Here is a 22,958-nt window from a genome sequence, read left to right on the forward strand (position 1 = left end):
TTACTACTTTATTTAACTTCATCAGCAAACAACTAAGTAGAATATATGTAGAATAATAAATGAAATGAGGAAAGCTAGCAATGCAGAGATGAAATTTTCATCCCTGCATTGTTAGGAGCTTTCCTCATTTCATTTATCATTCTACTTCTGTACTGCAATGCTTCATGCAAACTAGAACACTCTTCTTTAGAATATATGCATTTCTTAATAAGTGAAGTTAATTAGAAAGATGAGTTAAGATTATTATTATTTGATAGATAAGAGCTTTAACTCCTACAAATTTAACATCAAAATTATTTTCTACTGTGAAATAATAAAGAGACATATCATATAATCCTTTCTTGCATATTAAAAAAATAATCAGAAAGCCTCCATTTTCAGAATTAAATCCATCTTTTAAACAACTTAAATATTTCAGGTGACACAAACAACCTATATGATATACTTACTTTAAAATCAAACAGAGCTATGATGATCAAAACCAATGGTCCCCATAAATGAGATAATATGGAGATTTCTGTCCACTTCTATTTAAATAAGAATCTATGTTTATTTAACCCTTTCATTACTATATTTCTGACCAAAATACACCCCTCATGAGTTTCAATTAAATTCTAAAATAATCATGAATTTAGACTAAGTTCATTAAACAACTATAACTTTATTTACTTATCAATATCTTAATGTGATATTTAGAACATAATTGAAGAAAGGGTTCTTAATTCTATTACATAACTTTTGTCTCAGATAAATACAGGTAAACTGAGTAAAATATAAAAACATTTAAATTTTGTTTAAACATCACCATCGAAAATAAGTCATCAGCTAATATTCAATTGGGCATGCAACAAAATTTGAATACAGAAGAATTGTGCACATCATTAGATTGAAGAACAGGTATACCATAACGGTAAAATAAACTGAAATACTGGAATTTGTTTTGAAGAAAACTAGAAAATTAAACACATCAGCTAAATGAAATGTACTCACACACATACATGAATACACAAGAACATATATAATAAAGATTTACAATAAAAAATCAAATCAAAACTTGTCACTCATCTTACAGGCAAATTAAAATTACAAGTAAATTAAAAGTCAAAACGAAGTAAATTTGAAAATATTTATACAATCTTATCATACAATATATACAATATATACAATATTCACACAATATTTCTGTCATGGAAAGTTGTAAAACATCCCACTCTACATACTGCAACCTTGCAGAATGCACATTGGAAAGAAGTTTCAACTGGCCATCCACTGGGAAATTTTCTTTGTTGATGTAGACATTTATGGCACTGCCTTTTGTGACACCCTGATTTTTTCTAATTTATGGAGATTGGCTGAATTCAGAGGGATATTTCTCTGGCAGGCTTTGCTTTTCCTTCCTGTAGTTATTTTTTTGGAAGAATAACCTGCCCTCAACTGCGTTCCTACATCTGCTCGGAACTGCAGACGGTTGCACTGCTTGCGAGCCCCTCCGGATTTGGTATCTATAACTATAGTATAGCTCAGTTTGTGAGTGTGTGTGTGTGTGTGTGTGTGTGTGTGTGTGTGTGTGCGTGTGTGTGTTGCATCAAGAGAAATCCACACCTTACAAGATAGCAATCTGGGAGTTGCACCAATGGATTCCTCATGGTCGAAATGCCCGGAATCGGCCATTTGTTTTTTCTTTTTTTTTGGTTGCTTCCTATCACATGAAATTTTGCATTAAAAATAATTTTAAAACATCAATTCTAACAATTTTCAAATCGCAGCCATTTGCAAACATGAGTTAAGTCCCCTTCTACCTACGGTGTTTAACAGACAGAGAGAGAGAGAAGCATAACAGATTTTTTCAATATCGTCTTTTTACTGGATTACTTTGTAAGCAATGTTACGAAAATTCATGTTTTCGAATTTTATATATATATATATATATATATATATATATATATATATGCTTTTGGTGCAAATGGTTTTGTTATACGACGCCATATTTTACAAGCCTGGGCGATCTTTCGATACCAGTACGCAACAACTTCCGGTCGTTGTGCGCACGCATACTGATTACATGATCGTATAGTGCGTTTCTTTTTAAATGACTTGAAAATATGAAAAGACATTAAATAGAAAAAAAAAATGAATGGCCCACTAAACTCAAACCTTCTCCCTCTCAGATGCATACAGTTCTCAAACTTTAAACACATAAACACACTATACGATCATGTAATCAGTATAGGGATGAGATACGCCACTGTGGAGGTGCACTTCACAATGGAGGAGGAAGCAATAAAGCATTCCACGGAGGCAATAAGGACAGAGGAATGGGTGCTCTTGCCTTCGTACTGCAGCAAACGTGTGGCCAAGGTGCGAGTGAGTAAGGTGCCATCCGAACTGAAACTTTAAACACATAAACACACTATACGATCATGTAATCAGTATGCGTGCGCACAACGACCGGAAGTTGTTGTGTACTAGTACCGAAAGATCGCCGAAAATAGTCTAATAACGAGGCATATAAGCATTCAACAGAAAAAAAGAAGGCTTTCCTATCTGTGTGAAGGTACCACGCTTATTCATGTTAACAAAAGGATGTGGGTTCGCGTCCCAGGCAGATGGGAAAGCCTTCTTTTTCTGTCGAGGGATTATATGCTCCGTTATTAGACTATTTTCTTTACTCATTGCACGGTGAACGGCATAAGCTTTAAGCTTATATAAAAATACTATTATTATTATTTACAGCATTGTAAAATACGGCACCGTATAATAAAACCATTTGCACTGAAAGCATATATCATCATCATCGTCGTTTAACGTCCACTTTCCATGCTAGCATGGGTTGGACGATTTGACGATTTGACTGAGGACTGGTGAAACCAGATGGCTACACCAGGCTCCAATCTGATTTGGCAGAGTTTCTACAGCTGGATGCCCTTCCTAACGCCAACCACTCAGAGAGTGTAGTGAGTGCTTTTACGTGCCACCGGCACGAAGGCCAGTCAGGCGGTACTGGCAATGGCCACACTCAAAATGGTGTATTTTATGTGCCACCCGCACAAGAGTCAGTCTAGGGGTACTGGCAACGATCTCGCTCGAAAGTCCTTACACATGCCGCAGGCACAAGTGCCAGAAAGGCGACACTGGGCACAGGTGCCATCACGATTTCGATTTCGCTTGCCCAAATAAGTCTTCGCAAGCTGAGTTTCATGTCCAATGAAGGAGACAACGTTGGCATGGGTGCCAGTCGTCGAATTTAACTCGATTTCGATTTCGATTACACTTGCCTCAACCGGTCTTCGCAAGTGGAGTTTAGTGTCCAATTTAACTCGATTTCGATTTCACTTGCCTCAACAGGTCTTCGCAAGTGGAGTTTAGTGTCCAATTTAACTCGATTTCGATTTCACTTGCCACAATAGGTCTTCGCAGGTGGAGTTTAGTGACCAATTTAACTCGATTTCGATTTCACTTGCCTCAACAGGTCTTCGTAAGTGGAGTTTAGTGTCCAATGAAGGAAGGTACTGGTTGAGGCCTTAGATTTAGGTCTCACTCAGCCTGCCGAGTCCTCTCACGCACAGCATACTTCCAAAGGTCTCGGCCAGAAGTCATAGCCTCGGTGAGGCCCAACGCTCGAAACTCGCACCTCACCACCTCATCCCAGGTCCTCCTGGGCCTACCTCTTCCACAGGCTCCCCCAACCGCCAGGGTGTGGCACCCCTTCACACAGCCATCCCCATCCATCCTCACCACATGACCACACCAGCGCAATCATCTCTTCTGCACACCACAACCGATGCCTCGTAAGTTCAACCCTTCTCTCAGGGTACTGACACTCTGTCTAGTATGCACTGCACGCTGACATCACACATCCATCGGAGAACACTGGCTTCATTTCTTGCGAGCTCACGCATGTTCTCAGCACTCACAGCCCATGCTTCACCACCATGAAGCACGGCCACTCGCACACATGCGTCATACAGTCTTCCCCCCACTCCGAGTGAGAGGCCCTCTGTCACCAGCAGAGGCAAGAGCTTTCCGAACCTTGCCCAGGCTATTCCTATTCTAGCAGTCACACCCTCAGCGCACCCTCCCCCACTACTAACCTGGTCACCCAGACAGCGGAAGCCACCAACTACATCCAGCCCCTCTCCACACACTTACAGCGCTTATAGCTCCCGAACATCTGCCACATACAAAAACCAACCACCCAGCCAACCTTCCCCTGATACTGCTGCACCTCTCATGCATCCACAGCTTGCACCGGGAGCATCTTATAGAGTTTCTACCCACGCCCCTTCCACGGATCAAGCAGGGCCATCCACCTGAAGGGGCCTGTGTGTTGTCCACCTTCCTACTTATTAGGACTTTGGTTCTTGCCAGGTCGACTCTAAGGCCCCTCGATTCTAGTCCTTGCCTCCACACCTGAAACCTCTCCTCCAGTTCCGACAGCGACTCAGCAACCAGTGCAAGGTCATCAGCATAGAGGAGCTCCCAGAGGCATCCCATCTTGAACTCCTCCGTCATCGCCTGGAGGACCATGATAAACAGGAGGGGGCTGAGGACCGAACCTTGGTGGACCCCTACCTCTACCTGGAACTCCTCACTGTACTCGTTGCCAACCCTCACCCCACCGACAGCGTCTCTGTACATGGTTTGCACAGCTCTCGCTAATCGTTCTTCTATCCCTAGTTTCCTCATTGACCACCAGATGAGGGATCGGTGGAACCTGTCAAAGGCCTTCTTCATGTCAACGAAAGCTAGGTACAGAGGTTTATCTTTGGCTAGGTATTTCTCCTGCAGCTGCCTTACCAGAAATATAGCATCAGTGGTGCTTTTCCCTGGCACAAACCCAAACTGCATCTCATCTAAACTGACTCTCTCCCTAATTAGTTGGGCTATGACCCTCTCCGTGACTTTCATTACCTGATCTAACAACTTGATACCTCTGTAATTATTTGTATCTAAAGCGTCACCTTTACCTTTGTAGCAGTTGACTATGGTGCTGCTACACCAGTCATTGGGTATGACTCCTTCATGTATCACCTGGTTAACAATACGGGTGACTAGGCTATAGCCAACACTGCCAGATATTTTGAGCATCTCTGCAGTGACTCCTGAAGGGCAGGGGGCTTTCCCTGTCTTCATACTCTTAATAGCTTTATCTACCATGGTACTGTCAACTCGAATCGCTGGTCCCTTTGTTGGGTCAACATTCAGCAAACTCTCTTTCTCCCATTCGTTCACTTTATTGAGCAACCTTTCGTAGTGGCGTCTCCATACCTTTTTCTTTGCAGCCTCGTTTAGTGCAAGCGTACCATCATCCATGCGAACACATTTCTCTCCGACGACATCACAATTCTCTCTCACACACTGTCTTGCAACACGAGATGAGGAATTATGTACATTATTTACAATGGACAGATAGGTGTTTGTGATAATAAATGTGGACACCTATCCGTCCATTGTAAATAATGAACTATGAATATGTTCATTTTAAAAACACGCAAGTGTTAAATTCACTAAATTATCAGGAGCAGTCTAAATTTGCATTGCACAACTGCAACCTGGTCACTAACTCAGTTCCACTGTAACTGTTTGACAGTCTTTAATAGCCAGTTTCTTGAAGCCCTTTGTTTTCATCACTATTTTTCTCATTCTTGTTTGCTAAGCAACATGGACTTGTATGTATGTACATTGCCCATAACCCTATGATATTAACTGGCTATCAGCAGATAGTTTCAGTTTACATTTTTTTCTTTTGTATTTTTTCAACACTATCAGCATTTCACCTATTTTCTTTTCTCCCTGCCTTCCTTGTATTCATTTTCTATACATACTTCCAGCTTGCAATCTGCTATTCATAAAACATAAGGTATGTAGAAATATTTTTCTGAGATTTAAGCTCTTTCCTCTTATCTCTTGAAGATTGATAAGATGTAAGCGACAGCAATTGCAGAAGCCCATTACTCATACATTTGCTTATATATATATATATATATATATATATATATCCTGCCCAGCTGATAAAGCAATTATCACAGTAAGCCAAAATCCAACCCAAAGTAGAATGTATAAAAGTCCTACAAATGCAAAAAGTAATGTCAAAATTAAAAAATCCAAATATATAATTGAGATTTAATAACACTCAATATATATATATATATGTATATATGCTTACTATGTGGATTTCTTACTCGGAAATTGAAAGAAGACTGTAGTATATATGTGTATATTTAAATATGTGTATATTTGTATATGTGTGTGCCTCACCATTGCTTGACGACTGATGTTGCTGTGTTTACATTCCCGTAACTTAGCGGTTTAGTAAAAGACACTGACACAATGAGTACTACGCTTACAAAGAATAAATCCTGAGGTTGATTTCTTCGAACCAACGGTGGTGCTCCACCATGGCCGCAGTCACATGACTGAAACAAGTAAAGCAATAAAAATCTATGCCATTTTAATCCCGAGCAAGGCCGGGTATCTCTGCTAGTATAATATAAAAGCATTTACAAACCAGGTATCGCCAGCATTTATTACCCGGTCTACCATCATTTGGTTCATTCGATCCACACTGCTCATGTACCTGTTATAATCAATGTTCACAAACAGGCTGCCATTTTCAGCTACACATGGTTGTGCACTGGTAGATAGAAAATTTATCTGCCTCTTATCTCTTAATGCTGTCTCTAGCAGATTTCCTTTCTGCAGATGGATTATTTCACACCATCTTTTTAATTTTGCTTTTTTATATATCCAATGACAGCCTTTTTCTACTAACAATTACTGTAGAACACGTATACATTGTCACAGCTTCTAAATCCAGTGCAAGTTTGACTGAACTAAAAAATCAGTCAAAAAATCATATACAGCCCTCGTTATGATATGCTATGGAAGTGATAAATTCCAGACCACATTGTACCCTAGGCCATACTAACTAACATTATTGTCTCTTTTACCAGTATAAAAACTAAATCCACAACAGTACCCAGTATTTGCTTCACAAATTTTCCAAACTTTGATCCCCCACTTCATGGGCTTTCCTGGCATATACTGTCGGAAGTGTACCCTTCTTCTAATCCCCACCATGCCCTCACCAACGGATAAGTATCTCTCAGAGTTGTAAAGTGTTTTATATGCATTCTGAACGCAGTTGATGAGGGGTCTTATTTTAAGTAAGGGATCAAAGTTTGGTTCTCCACATACTGGGGTATTACTAGTGTCTCTCACATGTAAATACTGGTTCAATTTCATAAATCATATTTGTGACATAATACTGGAAACATACTGATCACCAAAAGGTTCCTGATTGTCCAGTAATTTGTAATCTTGGGTAATTGTCTTATACCCATAATAATATTTATGGCAGAAAATGCCGGTATTTCTTCTACAGTTGTGAGAAACTACAAGCTGTCTTTTTTTCCAGTTTGTTCATATTCTGCATAATGTTTTGTTTAGTACAGTGATGGCTTCAAACAAGCATACTGGAAAAATAAGAAAAAAAAGTCTAACGGTTTCACTTCCTGAGAAAGACTATGAGCAGACCCTGTCTCCTCAGAAAAATTGTTAATAAAAATATCTTTTAACTTTTTACTCCATTCAAATGTAAAATTGTCTTCGCTGTCACTATCACCACTTTCAGTTTCTTCAGAATCACTGCTTTAAGTTTTGGATACAGAAATATCTGATTCATTCTTGTATACCATGTGCTTTTGTACTTCATTCATTCTTTTCTTGATGTCTTCATATCTTCTGTTGAAGAACCTTCAAATTCAGAATCACTGCTTAATAGCATGGAACTACTATCCATTTTCAATGTTGAAAAAAATCAGTGCAGAAAAAATGTGGAAAAAAATCTCCCAAAAATTCACTGAGTTCAGATATCACATCAATGTCGAATACTATAACTCAACTGTTTAGAAAGTGAAATCAAATGTTTCCATGAATGTACTAACAAGATTTGTGTTCAAATTCACATTTAAATAATAATGGGTACTCTCGGCCAGCTACAGCCAGGTTGGTCGTCTGAACCAAACAATTTTTCAGCTGGCTACGGCCGGGTTGGTATCGAAAGGGTTAAATAGGAATCTAGGCAATACATGTACTTCAATAAGTTCACAGTGCTTCGAAGACAATATATACACAGTACTACCATAAAAAGAACAAATTCAGTGATAAGGCATAAGCCAGATCAATCACATGCCACACAAGAGTGTAGTTAGCCAAGTTGATAAAGTACTGGGTAACCAACCACCACAATGTCAGTAGTTTGTATTTTTTCACGACCAATCAGGGCTACATCTCAAAATATTACATTGTAACTGGTCACCAGCACTGTGAAAACACTTAGCTCTAAATACCTACAAGTCATTAACTGCTGTGAGTAGTATAGTTCAGTTCCTATTGTGTCTCAAAGATATTTTTCCTATGTGTTCGTTCCGTTGTCTGTAGTTCATTTTTCTAACGTCCTGTACCCTGATATGCATCTATATACACATGTAGATGTAAGTATGTACATATATGTGGGTATACATGCATACATATATTCTTTGTATTATATATATATATATGTGCATACTAGACAGAGTATCAGTACCTTGAGAGAAAAGTTGAACTTACGAAGCATCAGTTGTAGTGTGCAAGAGAGACGACTGCGCTGGTATGGTCATGTAGCGAGAATGGATGAGGATAGCTGTGTGAAAAAGTGCCACACCTTAGCAGTTGAGGGAACCTGTGGAAGAGGTAGGCCCAGGAAGACCTGGGATGAGGTGGCAAGGCACGACCATCGAACATTGGGCCTCACCGAGGCGATGACTTCTGACCGAGACCTTTGGAAATATACTGTGCGCGAGAAGACCCGGCAAGCCAAGTGAGACCTAAATCTAAGGCCCAGCCAGTCCACTTATGCGTACCTTCCTTCCTTCATTGGACACTAAATTCCACTTGTGAAGACCTGTTGAGGCAAGTGAAATCGAAATCAAGTTAAGTTGGACACTAAACTTCACTGCTTAGGCCTGTTGAGGCAAGTGAAATCGAAATCGAGTGAAATTAAAATTGGACACTAAACCCCACTTGCGAAGACCTGTTGAGGCAAGTGAAATAGAAATAGATCGTTGACATGCCTCTGGACTGGCTATTGTGCGGGGCCGTCGTAGGATTTTCGAGCGAGATCATTGCCAGTGCTCCTGGACTGGCCCATGTGCGGGTAACACATGAAATCTTTCGAGCAGGATCGTTGCCAGTGCCCCTGGACTGGCTCATGTGCGGGCGACACATGAAATCTTTCGAGCGAGATCGTTGCCAGTGCCTCTAGACTGGTTCACGTGCGGGCGACACACGAAATCTTTTGAGCGAGATCGTTGCCGGTGCCCCTGGGTCGGCTCTTGTGCAGGTGACACATGAGGTTTTTTCGAGCGAGATCGTTGCCGGTGCCCCTGGACTGGCTCATGTGCAGGAGACACATGAAATCTTTCGAGCGAGATCATTGCCGGTGCCCCTGGGCCGGCTCTTGTGCAGGTGACACATGATGTTTTTCGAGTGAGATCGTTGCCGGTGGCCCTGGACTGGCTCGTGTGCGGGCGACGCATGAAATCTTTCGAGCGGGATCGTTGCCAGTGCCCCTGGACTGGCTCATGTGCGGGCGACGCATGAAATCTTTCGAGCGGGATCGTTGCCAGTGCCCCTGGACTGGCTCTTGTGCGGGTGACACATGAAGTGTTTCGAGCGGGATCGTTGCCGGTGCCCCTGGGCTGGCTCATGTGCGGGCAACACATGGGGTCTTTCGAGCGGGATCGTTGCCAGTGCCCCTGGACTGGCTCATGTGTGGGCGACACGTGAAATCTTTCGAGCGAGATCGTTGCCGGTGCCCCTGGGCTGGCTCTTGAGTGGGTGACACATGAGATTTTTCGAGAGAGATCGTGCCGGTGCCCCTGGACTTGCTCATGTGCGGGCGACACATGAAATCTTTCGAGCGAGATCGTTGCCGGTGCCCATGAACTGGCTCTTGTGTGGGACCGTCGTAGGATTTTCGAGCGAGATCGTTGCCGGTGCCCCTGGGCTGGCTCTTGTGCGGGTGACACATGAGGTTTTTCGAGCGAGATCGTTGCCGGTGCCCCTGGACTGGCTCATGTGCGGGCGACACATGAAATATTTCGAGCGAGATCGTTGACAGTGCCCCTGGACTGGCTCATGTGCGAGCGACACAAGAAATATTTCGAGCGAGATCGTTGCCAGTGCCCCTGGACTGGCTCATGTGCGGGCGACACATGATATCTTTCGAGCGAGATCCTTGCCGGTGCCCCTGGACTGGCTCATGTGCGGGCGACACAAGAAATCCTTCGAGCGAGATCGTTGCCGGTGCCCCTGGACTGGCTCTTGTACGGGTGACACATGAAATCTTTCGAGCGGGATCGTTGCTGGTGCCCCTGGGCTGGCTCTTGTGCGGGTGACACATGAGGTTTTCGAGCGAGATCGTTGCCAGTGCCCCTGGACTGGCTCATGTGCGGGCGACACATGAAATCTTTCAAGCGAGATCGTTGCCAGTGCCCCTCGACTGGCTCTTGTGCGGGTGACACATGAAATTATTCGAGTGAGTTCGTTGCCAGTACACCTGCACTGGTTCTTGTGTGGGCGACACATGAAATCCTTTGAGCGGGATCGTTGCCAGTGCACCTGGACTGGCTCATGTGCGGGCGACACATGAAATATTTCGAGCGAGATCGTTGCCAGTGCCCCTGGACTGGCTCTTGTGCGGGTGACACATGAAATTATTCGAGTCAGTTCGTTGCCAGTGCCCCTGAACTGGCTCTTATGTGGGAACGTCGTATGATTTTCGAGCGAGATCGTTGCCAGTGCCCCTGGACTGGCTCTTGTGCGGGTGACACATGAAATTATTCGAGTCAGTTCGTTGCCAGTGCCCCTGAACTGGCTCTTATGTGGGACCGTCGTATGATTTTCAAGTGAGATCGTACCCAGTGCCCCTCGACTGGCTCTTGTGCGGGTGACACATGAAATCTTTCGAGCGGGATCGTTGCCGGTGCCCCTGGATTGGCTCATGTGCGGGCGACACATGAATTATTTCGAGCGAGATCGTTGCCAGTGCCCCTGGACTGGCTCTTGTGCGGGTGACACATGAAATTAATCGAGTCAGTTCGTTGCCAGTGCCCCTGAACTGGCTCTTATGTGGGACCGTCGTATGATTTTCAAGCGAGATCATTGCCAGTGCACCTGGACTGGCTCTTGTGCGGGTGACACATGAAATTATTCGAGTCAGTTCGTTGCCAGTGCCCCTGAACTGGCTCTTATGTGGGACCGTCGTATGATTTTCAAGCGAGATCGTTGCCAGTGCCCCTGGACTGGCTCATGTGCGGGCGACACATGGAGTCTTTTGAGCGGGATCGTTGCCAGTGCCCTTGGACTTGCTCATGTGCGGGCAACACATGAAATCTTTCGATCGGGATCGTTGCCGGTGCCCCTGGACTGGCTCTTGTGTGGGTGACACATGAAATGTTACGAGCGGGATCGTTGCCGGTGCCCTTGGACTGGCTCATGTGCGGGCGACACATGAAATCTTTCGAGCGGGATCGTTGCTGGTTCCTCTGGGCTGGCTCTTGTGCGGGTGACACATGAGGTTTTCGAGCGAGATCGTTGCCGGTGCCCCTGGACTGGCTCATGTGCGGGCGACACATGAAATCTTTCGAGCGGGATCGTTGCTGGTGCCCCTGGACTGGCTCTTGTGTGGGCGACACATGAAATCCTTCGAGCGGGATAGTTGCCAGTGCACCTGGACTGGCTCATGTGCGGGCGACACATGAAATATTTCGAGCGAGATCGTTGCCAGTGCCCCTGGACTGGCTCTTGTGCGGGTGACACATGAAATTATTCGAGTGAGTTCGTTGCCAGTGCCCCTGAACTGGCTCTTGTGTGGGACCGTCGTATGATTTTCAAGCGAGATCGTTGCCAGTGCCCCTGAACTGGCTCTTATGTGGGACCGTCGTAGGGTTTTCAAGCGAGATCATTGCCAGTGCACCTGGACTGGCTCTTGTGCGGGTGACACATGAAATTATTCGAGTCAGTTCGTTGCCAGTGCCCCTGAACTGGCTCTTATGTGGGACCGTCGTATGATTTTCAAGCGAGATCGTTGCCAGTGCCCCTGGACTGGCTCATGTGCGGGCGACACATGGAGTCTTTCGAGCGGGATCGTTGCCAGTGCCCTTGGACTTGCTCATGTGTGGGCAACACATGAAATCTTTCGAGCGGGATCGTTGCCGGTGCCCCTGGACTGGCTCTTGTGTGGGTGACACATGAAATGTTACGAGCGGGATCGTTACCGGTGCCCTTGGACTGGCTCATGTGCGGGCGACACATGAAATCTTTCGAGCGGGATCGTTGCTGGTGCCTCTGGGCTGGCTCTTGTGCGGATGACACATGAGGTTTTCGAGCGAGATCGTTGCCGGTGCCCCTGGACTGGCTCATGTGCGGGTGACACATGAAATCTTTCGAGCGAGATCGTTGCCAGTGCCCCTGGACTGGCTCTTGTGCGGGTGACACATGAAATTATTCGAGTGAGTTCGTTGCCAGTGCCCCTGAACTGGCTCTTGTGTGGGCGACACATGAAATCCTTCGAGAGGGATCGTTGCCAGTTCACCTGGACTGGCTCATGTGCGGGCGACACATGAAATATTTCGAGCGAGATCGTTGCCAGTGCCCCTGGACTGGCTCTTGTGCGGGTGACACATGAAATTATTCGAGTGAGTTCGTTGCCAGTGCCCCTGAACTGGCTCTTGTGTGGGACCGTCGTATGATTTTCAAGCGAGATCGTTGCCAGTGCCCCTGGACTGGCTCATGTGCGGGCGACACATGAAATCTTTCGAGTGGGATCGTTGCCGGTGCCCCTGGATTGGCTCATGTGCGGGCTACACATGGCGTCTTTCGAGCGGGATCGTTGCCATTGCCATTGGACTGGCTCATGAGCGGGCGACACATGAAATCTTTCGAGCGGGATCGTTGCCGGTGCCCCTGGATTGGCTCATGTGCGGGTGACACATGGTGTCTTTCGAGCAGGATCGTTGCCAGTGCCCCTGGACTGGCTCATGTGAGGGCGACACATGAAATCTTTCGAGCGAGATCGTTGCCGGTGCCCCTGGGCTGGCTCTTGTGTGGGTGACACATGAGGTTTTTCGAGAGAGATCGTGCCGGTGCCCCTGGACTTGCTCATGTGCGGGCAACACATGAAATCTTTCGAGCGGGATCGTTACCAGTGCCCCTTGACTGGCTCTTGTGCAGGCGACACATGAAATCTTTCGAGCGAGATCGTTGCCACTGCCCCTGGACTGGCTCATGTGCGGGCGACACATGAATTCTTTCGAGCGAGATCGTTGCCGGTGCCCTGGGCTGGCTCTTGTGCGGGTGACACATGAGGTTTTCGAGCGAGATCGTTGCCGGTGCCCCTGGACTGGCTCATGTGCGGGCGACACATGAAATCTTTCGAGCGGGCTTGTTGCCAGTGCCCCTGGACTGGCTCATGTGCGGGCGACACATAAAATATTTTGAGCGAGATCGTTGCCAGTGCCCCTGAACTGGCTCTTGTGTGGGATCGTCGTAGGATTTTCGAACGAGATCGTTGCCAGTGCCCCTGGACTGGCTCACGTGCAGGCGACACATGAAATCCTTCGAGCGGGATCGTTGCCGGTGCCCCTGGACTGGCTCATGTGCTGGCGACACATGAGGTTTTTCGAGCGAGATCGTTGCCAGTGCCCCTGGACTTGCTCATGTCCGGACGACACATGAAATCTTTTGAGCGGGATCGTTGCCAGTGCCCCTGGACTGGCTCTTGTGCGGGTGACACATGAGGTTTTCGAGCGAGATCGTTGCCGGTGCCCCTGGACTGGCTCATGTGCAGGCGACACATGAAATCTTTCGAGCGGGCTTGTTGCCAGTGCCCCTGGACTGGCTCATGTGCGGGCGACACATAAAATATTTCGAGCGAGATCGTTACCAGTGCCTCTGGACTGGCTCTTGTGCAGGTGATACATGAAATTAATCGATTGAGTTCGTTTCCAGTGCCCCTGAACTGGCTGTTGTGTGGGACCGTCGTAGGATTTTCGAACGAGATTGTTACCAGTGCCCCTGGATTGGCTCACGTGCAGGCGACACATGAGGTTTTTCGAGCGAGATCGTTGCCGGTACCCATGGACTGGCTCATGTGCGGGCGACATGAAATCTTTCGAGCGGGATCGTTGCCACTGCCCCTGGACTGGCTCATGTGCGGGCGACACATGAAATCTTTCGAGCGGGATCGTTGCCAGTACACCTGGACTTGCTCATGTGCGGGCGGCACATGAAATATTTCGAGTGAGATCGTTGCCAGTGCCCCTGGACTGGCTCTTGTGCGGGTGACACATGAAATTATTCGAGTCAGTTCGTTGCCATTGCCCCTGAACTGGCTCTTGTGTGGGACCGTCGTATGATTTTTGATCGTTGCCAGTGCCCCTGGACTGGCTCATGTGCGGGCGACACATGAAATCTTTCGAGCGGGATCGTTACCAGTGCCCCTAGACTGGCTCTTGTGCGGGCGACACATGAAATCTTTCGAGCGGGATCGTTGCTGGTGCCCCTGGATTGGTTCATGTGCGGGCGACACATGAAATCTTCGTAGCGGGATCGTTGCCGGTTCCCCTGGGCTGGCTCTTGTGCGGGTGACGCATGAGGTTTTTCAAGCAAGATCGTTGCCAGTGCCCCTGGGCTGGCTCTTGTGCGGGTGACGCATGAGGTTTTTCAAGCAAGATCGTTGCAAGTGCCCTTGGGCTGGCTCTTGTGCGGGTGACACATGGAATTTCTTCGAGCGAGATCGTTGCCGGTGCCAGTACTTTCTGACTGGCCTTTGTGCGGGTGACACGTAAAAGCACCCACTACACTCTGAGTGGTTGGCGTTAGGAAGGGCATCCAGCTGTAGAAACTCTGCCAAATCAGATTGGAGCCTGGTGTAGCCATCTGGTTTCACCAGTCCTCAGTCAAATCGTCCAACCCATGCTAGCATAGAAAGCGGACGTTAAACGACGACGACGACTTTATTAAAAAAGCAGTAAAGATATCACAAAAACTGTTACTCAGAGTTTCACGTTCCCATTTGTTGGACAGTTTTGTTTAGAATGGAACAAAATAAGGTTATATGCGTAAATATACAATTACTTTGATAGATACACATTTGAAAATGGTTTTGTTTCATTGCTCCTTTCAACTAACAGTCTTTTCAATAACCGGTTGTATGAAATTACAATTACAGTTTAAAATCTTATAAAAATCGAAGAAAACCTTCGATCAAAAATAGTTTATGTATAAGGAAAAAAGACCTGAATACCCAGGGTAAGTAATTAGTGGTAAAAAATGATAATAAATTTAAATAAATTAAAAGATATATCCATTTAAAAAAAAACTTTTACAAAGAACTAACATCATGAAATACACACCTAGCAATACATACACATACCAAACAACCTATATATACAGATACACTAAACATACAGGTGTTGGTACATGGCTACATACATATAGACAATTATAGGCAAAACATAAATATATACAAATGCATATGTATGTATCCATGCACACACACACACACATGTGCATGTAATACTACCTGGTGTATCCTTATACAACTTAGTTGTTACAGGCGAAAGAAAGAAAATGAAAATAATACCTAACCATCAGTGTTCTCCTATTAAAGATTCTATAGAACTTATGGCTAGATTGAAAATGTTTAGAAACTAATTTTAAGTATTCCCTACCTATATTTGTTTTTATAGCAATATTAAATGAAAGATTAAACCACAAAACTTTCCTACTTCTACTTCTACGTGGCCTATTATTGTTAGAATTAGTTTGACCATACTGGATCTTCTCTGAGAATCCACTTTTCCTTTAATGCATTATTATAATATGGTGCAGCATTTTGAAATGTTGTCTCATCTGAAGATATTGATATGTACCTTCCTACACTACTAACAATATACAAAAATTCTATAATTATAATTAGGGTTCAGCAAATTGCTTCACCACATACCGAAATTTAGAAATAGCAGTTAAATACTATTCCTCTACCATAAGATATCTCCCAGACAGCAATACTCTCAATTCATGTAGGTAATATATATATATATATATATATATATATATATATATATATAAGGTTGAGGAGGGTATTGGATTTAACCAAACCCAAAAGGTTACAGGTAATACCGAGTAAGTGCTGTATACCGACTAGTTTTGCCCTAGTCGTTGTATGAACAGGATTGGGGATTATAAGTCGTGTATTAGCATGTGCATATATATTTCCATATTTTAAAATACAATTCTCCCACTCTACTTAATCGATATAATGAAGCATTTAGCAACTGCAATCACCGCTCTTTCCATACATTTAAATTTTATCACAAACAAATGCACAAACGATTATGCAACATAATCGCACGGCTCCCCAGAGGCAACCTATTCGACCTGGCAAAAACATCCATCTTTTACCATCTTTTGAATAGACTTATTTCTTTTTCGATCCTATCACCAAAATCTACTTCCTCTACACTCTACTTGACAATAACACCACCACCACATACAGGCTACTTGGTTACTTTCAATCCCATTCCACTGGCTATAAATAGGTTTAGCTATCTTTTAGAATATGATACTACTAACTGCCTATCCCAATCCTCTCTCCCTTTATTACTGTTCTTGGTTTGTCACCCATACCCCCACCACCTTTATACTACCTCTGTGCATTCCTTCCTCCTCACTAAACCATTTCACCTCATCCCCCCTCCCTCCCCCCTTCCCTCACTATACTCATCCTCTCTATCCAGTCAGATCAACTGACCATAAAAATATACCACTACCATTCTCCACCTGAATCTTTCCTCTATCCCCTTCCCACTCTGTCTTCAAGACTTGACCTACTTACCCTAGGCACACTTCTCACTTGACCTGGGCACCATTCAAGTGAACACAAGCAAAATACCTCGGACACAATATGGCATATATTCACCTCTACTATCTCAGCCTTTGCTGCAGCAACTATTCCCGGATTATTCCCACAAGGATTACTTTACACGGATACTTACTACTGGAATGAAACTACACTCCAAGTACTGTTCTCTCTCTCTTTCTTTTTTCAGCACATCACACTCACTATCACTTCATACTAAAACTCTCCGCCTATGGATATAATAATCGATTCCTTTACTATTTCTGTCTCCGATGAAGGGAAGTACTGGATCTTCCCAGAAACAGCTGTAAGACTCGATCCATAAAATTATATTTCCAACCTTACCATTGCTCTCTTTATCCTTTATATATATACATATATATATATATATATATATATATATATATATATATATATATATATATATATATTACTTGGCGTACCTGGTAATTCCCACGAAAGCAAAGATTATCCCTTGGTTCCGTTTTCATAATTGTTTTGTTAATCCAATAACAACAATACAAATTATGTAGCCCTTAAAACAGTTTTTGTGCATTTACAGAGAATACCAAACTGTCTTACATAGGATCTTGATTTTAGGAACTCCCAATAAGTTATGAATACCTAAATTGTGAAGTCAGTTACATAAATACATGAAATTAGTTACCCGATAGTAAGAATTCAAATAAAGTAGCCCTGAAAAGGGCTTTAATGCATTCCCAGAGTATATAGAACTTAGGAGGAAATACCAATATGGTATGTATACCAAAATCGTGAAGCATGTTACGTAATAACTAGTTAATCAGATATGAGATAATAGCAATTCAAAGTAAGCAACTCTGAAAAGGTCTTTTGAGTGTTCCCAGAGAATATTGCCCACAGGGGCACTAGTGTTGAAATAGATTTACAATGAATGTAGAAACAGACTGACATTTAGTATTACAGTAGACATACAAATAACCTTGCATATATATTTAAAAACAAAATAACATGTAGATTATCAATACATTTACAACACTTACAAATATTACAGTTAAAAAATAAATACCTGATGATTTGGTGAATCTTATTAAGCTTGCAGAGCTTCTTGATAAACAACATAATTGTCTTTGCTTGTGGGGCATAAATAAACAAATGATTAGGATTGCCAACACTTGAGCATCCCACATAAAGTTGGCCATGGGAGAAAACTGGTTCTGCAAGGTTCAGACCTACCATGTGCAAAGACTGCCCCTGGGCCTTGTTAATGCTCATTGCAAAGCTCAGTTTCAATGGGAATTGCAGACACTTGTACTGGAAAGGCATATCTGAGGTAATAAGTGGAATTATTGCTTTACCAGTCAAAATTTTTGTCCCCAAGACTGTTGGCATTATCTTCTTTATTATAAGTCATGTGCCATTGTATAGGTTTGGTGGATCGAGGTTTCAAAGCAGCATAACTGGTGCCGCAATCCTGAGATGCAAGTTGTGAGGTGGGAGGCCAGGTAGTGTTAGACTATTCAAGAATTCAACTGGATAATTCACAGCTTCATCAATGTTGAGTACAGTGTCGATGGAATTGTAGATGTGACACACACCTGACAACTGTTTCAAGTTTAAATTTCAAATCATCAACAGTTACATTCTTTGGAGCTAAAATGGCAGGGGTTTTCAGCCAGTTGTGGTCTGTAAACTAATTCTTTAGGTTAGGAAACACCTTATTCATCTGTCCCTTTAAATCAGATACCATTTGTCCAACAGGCAAGCTTACCTGGCCATCCTTCTCGCCAACTGAAGTGCCATTACCGATGTCCAACAGTTGCTTTGAAAAGGTTCTGTCCGCATCATCACCACTGAGCTGCACTTTCATGTTGGTTGTGAGTCTCAGCTTTTGCACACTGCTCCATAGGTAGGACGACTTTATGCTGGCATTTACTTCATCAGCTCTTGTCCCCTTTGGAACTACAGGAAGGGTTTGTCTAAAGTCTCCTGCATGAACCTGGTGTTGTGTCTCAGATCCTAAAGAGCCATATCAAGAGCTTCAAAGGAAACCTAATGGCTCACTTTATCCCAGAAGATCGACCTGCATTCACTCAGAAGTTTACCTTTTATAGAATTATGACTGATGTTGCAGTTTGCTTTCTCTTTCTTGGACAGGTCCTAAGGGAGTGTCAAACAGGAATGTGCTGTGTGGCCACAACTTAGCAGAGTTGCAACTATTTCACTTGATGTCACTGCTATGGCAATGTGTTTAATTTGGCGCAGTTTAGCCAGAAAAAGGTTGACAAATGTTTTGCCAGTTCCACCTGGAGTATCCAGAAAGAAAAAACAATCCCCTCTTTCATTTTCAATGCTCAAAATAATGGCGTTGTAAAGTTATAAACACCCAGTTGCCCTCATTTCCTTGATGTCATAGCTGATTTCTTGCAAGTATTCAATTGCAAGATTGTTTGCTGCCTACTCTGGTTGATGCAGACCAAACGTGAAATTGCCTTGACCTCCCATAGCTTGCACTCAGGTATCCAGATCAAGTAATGCCTCATTATAAGTGGCGTTATTGAACGTGGCAATTTCCGCTGAGGTTTGCCTTTGAATCCTTTGTAGGATGTCCTCTGCCATGCTGGTTTTGTGGGTTGCCCAAAACTTGAGAGGTTCAACATGATAGAAAATAGCTGGCGCAGTTGATTTAGTGCTTTGCTGACTGCTACTCCTCCAGTGTCTGGTCCCAGTGAGCATTATCCTCCAGTAGTCCATGTTTGGCACATTCTTCTTTGTGTCTTTGAAAATCTGTGAATGATGTAGGCGCTCTGACAGTATGCAGCAATAGATGCAGAAAGAAGCACTCATGCAGATTTGGGTGCACAGCGTACACCCGCCTGATGGCCCCACTTTAGAAGACAGCATCTTCTTCCTAGCTCTCAATGTGTGCTCCTTGCTTGCATTTGCACCATCCATTGTGTGCCCAGGTATAGTATACGGGGACCTCAACATACAACAATGTTCGGGAAAACAGATCACATTGGCATAATTTCAAGAAAGCTGTCAAAATGGTTTCTCGTGGATTCAGAACTACATTTTGAGCATTGTCTTCTGTGAAATATACAGGCCAACCATTTTTAAGATGTACAGATAGATTTTAAAGTGTTCCTACTTGTAAACATGGTGTGACCATTGTGATGACAGAGCATTTGTCTAAAAGCAGAAAGTTCTTCATGCACCACTTTTAAATTGGTTGAAGTGATATGAAACACATCATTCATGGTGTATTCGTGAATAAATGACTAACCAAAAGAAGAGGATCTATTGTTTAGGAAAATACTATTAGGTTAGTGCATAATTATTGCGGCTTTTTTCAATAAATTTTATTCAACAAAAACATAACAACATTTAACAAAAACATCTTTAAATGATTATTCCGACCAGCTGCCAAGCAAATAGGAAGCAGTAATTTAAGTAGATGGTGAATATGCTCTGAAGTAATCATTTAAATATGTTTTTGTTAAATGTTGTTATTGTTTTTGTTGAATAAAATTTATTGAAAAAAAAAACTGCAGTAATTATGCACCAACCTAGTATTTACTTGTTTAAGGCTTGTACTGGATAAATTGTGAAAATAACTAATACTTGAAATACTAAGAAATAAATATACTCAACTTGATTTATACCAAATAATATAGGAAAATGAATGGGTTATTTCCCTTGGCTGTTAAAATAAAATAAATTAGTTATATATGTGGATCCCTTCCAGGAGCCCTAACCATCCAATTATAGATTTTTATTAAACTTCAATGAGCTTAGTAACAAACTGGATGTTACTTTAGCATGTTTGCAAAGTTTCAAGAAAATTCGCTAACAGGTGTAGACACCAACTTGACACAGACAACTTGTTTTCATATATGTATAAGATATATATACAGGGTGCATTAGGTATTTGAGGACATACCTTTTTTGAGTCATTGCTGCATTTTTTGCTAACTTTGTATAGTCTTTGTTTCAGAAAATAATACTGACAGACCCTCTGCTTACTCAAGAAATGAAGAGGCATGCTGTTATTGTGGTTATAAAGGCTGAGCATAGCAATTTCGAAACACCTCTATTTTTAAAAGTTGCCAGATCTTTCATCTACAAATTTTGTAAGGAGTTAGAGACTGAAGATGGAAACATATCACCAGTATCAAAGCAAAAAAAGCATTCTAAATGCTCTGAAATCATCAGAACACTTGAATCAATCCAGAAGTCCAACAGACCATTGATTACAATACCAGAAAGTTCAATGAGATCAATTGGAAAAGATCTCCATGTGTCAGAAGGAACAATCAGAAATATTGTCCACAAACACATCAGATGTAAGTCATATGATGAGGAAAGGTCAATTTATCAGAAAAAGCAAAAGAAAATCACTACATCACATCTAAAAGGCTCTTAAACAAACTGAAAAATCTAGCAGAAGAAGATTTGAGTTGGTTTTTCTCAAACAAGAAAACTTTGAACAAGATCAAAATGTAAACAGAAGAAATGAAAGATGGTTATGTGCAGATCCTTCTGAAGTACCAAGTGTTATGCATACAAAATTTCCTGCAACTGTCATGGTTTCAGGGGTTGTAAGCAATTTTTTCCACAAGGCCTTAGAGTTAACTCTACCGCCTACATTCAGGCCCTGGAAGCAATTGTTAAGCCATGGATAGACATTGTATACAATGGAAGGCCATGTGTTTCAGTAAGACTCTGCAGTATCTAGTAACAGAGGAATGGATGGCTGAAAATTTTCATGATCACATAACCCCTAACATTAGGCCTCCTAATTCCCCAGATCTCAATCCATTGGACTATTACATGTGGAGTGTTGTTGAGAAAGAGGTCAATGAATATGCCCATAACATCAAGGATTCTTTGAAAGCTGCCATAGTCAGAGAAATGACCAAAATGAACAAGGACCACTTGATTCAAGCTGTAGGTGATTTAGATCTCGTAGAGAAGCAGATGTTGAAGCTGAAGGTGGCTTTATTGAATAACATTATAGAAATGAAGGTTTATTTTCATCCTCATAGCATTTTTTGATAAAAAATGAAGTTATCTCTTATATATGATTTTTTAGGCAAAAAACACAGGTACAAGATTTTCTGGGCAGGAAACACGGATGGGGTCGGGGGCGTGGGTATACTTCTTGCAAAGAAATGGGTGGATAAAGTAATCGAGGTAGTTAGAGTATGCGATAGAATACTTAAGATTAGATTAGTCCTACACCATGGGTTAGCAACCATAATCTCGGCCTATGCCACTCAGCCCGTGCTACCCAACGGACTGAAAGACCAATTTTATGACACCCTCCTGCAGACTACCTCATCGACGAATGACAGGGACCTTCTCTTTGTGACTGGTGACTTCAATGGTCATGTAGGACAACATTCAGGGGGCTTCTATGGCGTACATGGAGGCTATGGTTTTGGTTCCCGCAATGAGGAGGGATTCAGGCTGCTGGAGTTCTGTGATGCAAATGACCTTATGGTCTGCAATACTAACTCCAGGAAACCTGCCAGTCACCTAGTCACCTACCATTCTGGCAGGCACACTAGCCAAATTGACTACATCCTCGCCAGGCAAAGGGAAAGATGGCTGCTTACAAATGCCAAAACATTCCCAGGCGAAGAATATACCCCACAACATAGACTAGTAGTTAGTGACTTCAGGATCAGAGCTAAGTGGCTGCCCAGAAGACGACCAGCTTGGAGGAGAAGGATATGGAAGTTCAAAGATCCTGCGAATGGACAGAGATTTAGAGACTTATTACTCAAAGCCTTCGACAAAATAGAGGGGGATGTAGCTTCACACAATGTAGAGGACAACAGGATGTTTCTACAGGATAACCTGCTGAGGGCCATCGACGAGATCTGTGGTTGGTGCAAGGTCCCTTCTTGATTCAAAATAACGTGGTGGTGGAACAAGGAGGTAGACAGGGCTATTAGACAAAAGAAACAGGCTTGGAAGGACTGGAAGAACGGTGGTAGCAGGGAAT

At 43.1% G+C, this 22,958-nt stretch overlaps 1 protein-coding gene across 6 annotated transcripts in view; it reads right to left on the reverse strand.

Annotated features, from left to right (window-relative positions):
- Positions 1 to 22,958, reverse strand: part of LOC106881212 (condensin-2 complex subunit G2) — a 241,358-nt gene that overhangs the window by 112,746 nt on the left and 105,654 nt on the right. The window lies entirely within an intron of this gene.

The sequence above is a fragment of the Octopus bimaculoides genome, chromosome 4 (assembly GCF_046866305.1).
Source record: "Octopus bimaculoides isolate indiv1 chromosome 4, ASM4686630v1, whole genome shotgun sequence".
NCBI lineage: Eukaryota > Metazoa > Mollusca > Cephalopoda > Octopoda > Octopodidae > Octopus > Octopus bimaculoides.